Genomic DNA, 4,069 nt, shown 5'->3' on the forward strand with positions numbered 1-4,069 from the left:
CGTTTTAACTTCAATTAGTACTTTTTTGAAGTTACATAGAATACAAATTTCGATAATTGTTTTGCAAACTAGTTTTATGAAGTAGTTCTTAGTAATAGGGTTATTAGGGTTAAAGTTCATAGGGTTATTTGCAACAACAACAAAAGAACATTTTTATCGCCATTTGTATTTTCTTGCAAATTAACAAATATGGACAAATACATTATTTTTATCGAAGTTAAAATGTATGGATTCATTATTAGGGTATAAAAATTCACATAAAGATATTACTCCACGGGGAATCAAACTCACGACCTCTGATACCGCAGTCCAGTACGCTAACCGTATGGCCACAGAGCATAATAAAGAAAAGTTACAATTTCATAATGTTTAGGCGCCCCCTTGTGTGTGTGTGTGTGTGTGTGTGTGTGTGTGTGTGTGTGTCGATTCAAGTGCCATACATGAAGGCACTGTTCACAATTTTGGGTCGTCACTGTCACTTTTTTTTTTTTTGAGAATCCAAATGTGCAAAAAATGGGTTTCATTTAAAATTTTAAAGTTACCCCATACCCCGAAGGGGAGGGGGGGTTGCGTTTGGTATCACTGGATAGCTATTTCAAAACTATTTAACATGTGTTATTTTTGTTTTGCTGATCTTTATACTTCACGAGATATTGAACCGTTCCGGGACTTTTCCACCCTGTATACTATCCTTATGACGGATATTTTTTTTAAATAACAAAAATAAATAAATAAATAAATAAATAAATAAATAAATAAACAAATAAATAAAATGCAGCACGATGAAAAATTACTGTTATTTAAAACAGGCAGTGCCATACGCAGAATTTCGTTAAGGGGTGGTTCATGTGCTCAATTTCACTTCCCCGATTCCCGGCGGGAGCTCATAAAGTTAGGATTCCACGTTAATCAGTAGGTCCCGTCTCATATAGCCTCGCTGCTAAAATGGACGTTAAAATAAACTCAACTCAATTTCGCTTCCTTTCAAGACAATCTTATTTTTATATAATAAATATTTATTTATATATACATATGTATCTTCTTTTGGTAAATGTTTATATTTTCATAGTATCTTCTTCAAGGGAGATGGTTAAACCCTGAACTTCTTAGATACGCCACTGAGAATATGACTTACGGGGGAAAATATATGAAATAAACCTTTTTAACGTTAATTTGAAAGTATAGGCCTACATTAAAGTACTTCTTATAATAAATATCTGCTAATAATATAAATGATGAAGGATTTTCTTTTCTGCAATTGGTGAAAATCTCATCTCAATCTCGTATCGTCTTAAACTATTGTGATTAAGAAATAGCCACTATACTGGAAACACTGCTTGCAATCTGTCCTGTCAACTACAACTGTTGGAGCGGGCATTCATCTCTCTTGCTCGCTTACCATGCCAACGCGGCAACCTAACTTTCTCACGCAACCTTGATGAAACACGCGTACGCACACGAACGCCATCTATTTCCAATTCTCATGAACTTTCTCCACTCTTACTATAGCATTTGCAGTCGTTCTGGTCCCATGGTGTAATGGTTAGCACTCTGGACTTTGAATCCAGCGATCCGAGTTCAAATCTCGGTGGGACCTTAAGAGTTTTTTTTTTTTAGTGAGAATGTAGAATAGAATGTTTAATATATTGTAGTAGAAATACATATTACAATTATTTGTATTTGTAAGATTTCTTTTAAAACTTCAAAATATATATACCGTCAACGTTGATTACTTCAATTCCACTGTTTGATTCGACCACTAGCAGTAAGGTATGTCCTACGCACGAGAATAATAAGACTTAATTGATATAAATGCGGAAATTTGAATCTTGTAAAAATTCCATTCTTTCCTTCCCCCTTTAGAAGCGGACATTAAAAAAAAGATAAAATAAATAAACCTGATACATATATGTATTCCTTAATAAAGTGTGTACGTATTCCTTAATAAAGTGTGTATGTATTCCTTAATAAAGAGTGTATGTATTTCTTAATAAAGCAAATCCTCAAATTGGGTCCTTTTTTGTCTGACGAAAGAATGGGAAATTTGAATATTTCAGTTTAACGTACGTCAGTAAAGGTATTTCAGTAACGTATTTCAGTAAAACTTAAATATTTCATTTTAATTTTTTACTCTTTCTTTAGAAGCGAAATTTCCCTAAACTCTGTAACACGTGTTCGGTAGAGGTCCCTCGTGGCTGTACAATTACCATAAGAGGCTTGAATAAGATATCTGGGTTCGTTTATCGGTGCGAGATCATATGGTTCGGATCCCACGTTAAGCTGTAGATTCACTGGTACTGAAAGGGACACTAAACTCGAAACAAACAAACCGATGTAGTCGGCTATTTTTAATGAGGAGTTTATAAATCGAGTTTCGTCTTCCTAACTTTGAGAAATTTGTGATATATCTAATTCTTAGCCAAAAATTTTTAAACCTCCTTTACCAAGAGTGGATAACTTAACGAAATGTGCAATATTTACCGGACCTTTACGCCTCTTACGATCTGTATTTCAAAATGTTCTTTCTTATTCCTCGCTTTCATGACAAAAGAAATTTTCTGTCAAAATTGCATGTTTCTAGCAATGGCGGATTTAGCCCGGGGCCTAGGCCCCTCCCAGTTTTTTGAGTGACAAAAATAATTGAAGTATTATTTATATATTTTTAAAAGTTTCATAATAAGTGCTGCCTTTTAGTCTTTATTGGATTTTTTTTTTTTGAAACGTTAGATATTTCTAGTTCTTGTTAACGAAGTGCGTAAGAGGATTTCAAATTAAAGTCATTTGCGAACTTCTGATATACCTAATCATAATCTGGATTCTGGGGGGCTGCCCCCCCTCTTAGTTTTTACATTCTAGATCGCACTCTCATTTCTAGTTATGGACTGGTCATAGATTAATGGGTGACTTTTACTCTTTTATATACAACTATAGTTATAAGAAGTCGATGCTTTATGGAGATTTGTTAAACACCAATACATCCATTTAAATATTCCTAAAAATTTCGCAAAAAGTACTTTGTATATTTCACGAAGAAAATTTAGTGATATAAACGAATTAAATAATCCATAATATTACAATTTATATATATATATATATATATATATATATATATATATATATATATATATATATATATATATATATATATATATATATATTAAAAAATAAGTTCTATATTATTCCTACTGAAGCCAGTGAGTTGTTTCTATAACAAAAAAAAAAAAAAAAAGGACCAACTAAATTAATTTATTCCTCCTGATGTCTGACTTCAACTTTCTCGTAGACGCCGGAACCTACAGTAAAGGTTTAATATGACATGTAGAAAAATTACACAAATGATATTTAGGTATGTATTCATGAGAAAGGAAGCTAAAAAATATTTTACTTGTTACTCCACACTTGAGACTACTAGCATGCAGCCAAGAGGCCTCATTCCATACAGATCTTCGTAAAATTTGCGGTACGCAAAGAAATACAATAATAATACGCGTAATAATAACCAGTTATAACCACTACAACGACTATCACACAACTAAAACACAAATTTTACGTTACGATCACGCAAAATGATACGGAATTAGGCCCAGGGCTAGGCTCAAGAAGCTCGAGCTGAAGACGAAATATCGTGCTTATTAAAATCAAATTAAATAAATACTAGGAGTACCCTTGGTGGGCCCTATGTAGACTTTTGGTCCATCATGACCAGCTAATTGCAAAATTGAAGTAGGAAAATACGTTTACCCAACGTAGTTTAAAGTTTATGCTAGCTAACCAGACTCTCTTGGAGGCATGATTGGCTAATTGCAAAATTGAAGTTGAAAAATGCGTTGCCCTAAAGTAGTTTAAAGTGCATGCTGGTCAGCCAAAGACTCTCGGTCAGTATTATTGACTAATTGCAAAATTAAAGTTGAAAATACGTTGGTTCAGCGTAGTTTAAAGTGTATGCTGACCAACCAGACTCTTGGTTGTTATGGTTGACTAATTATAAAATTGAAGTTGAAAAAGAAATGACCCAACGTAGTTTAAAGTGTATGCTGGCTAACCAAAGACTTTTGGCTGGCATGATTGG

General features: G+C 33.3%; 1 non-coding gene across 1 annotated transcript; it reads left to right on the top strand.

Moving 5' to 3' along the window:
- Nucleotides 1-1,525: 1,525 nt before the first annotated feature.
- TRNAQ-UUG (transfer RNA glutamine (anticodon UUG)) lies at nt 1,526-1,597 on the top strand. The gene has a single exon. It is a non-coding gene; the product is annotated as a tRNA-Gln (tRNA).
- Nucleotides 1,598-4,069: the final 2,472 nt, after the last annotated feature.

This window comes from Thermobia domestica, chromosome 4 (genome assembly GCF_964235325.1).
Source record: "Thermobia domestica chromosome 4, izTheDome1.hap1.1, whole genome shotgun sequence".
NCBI lineage: Eukaryota > Metazoa > Arthropoda > Insecta > Zygentoma > Lepismatidae > Thermobia > Thermobia domestica.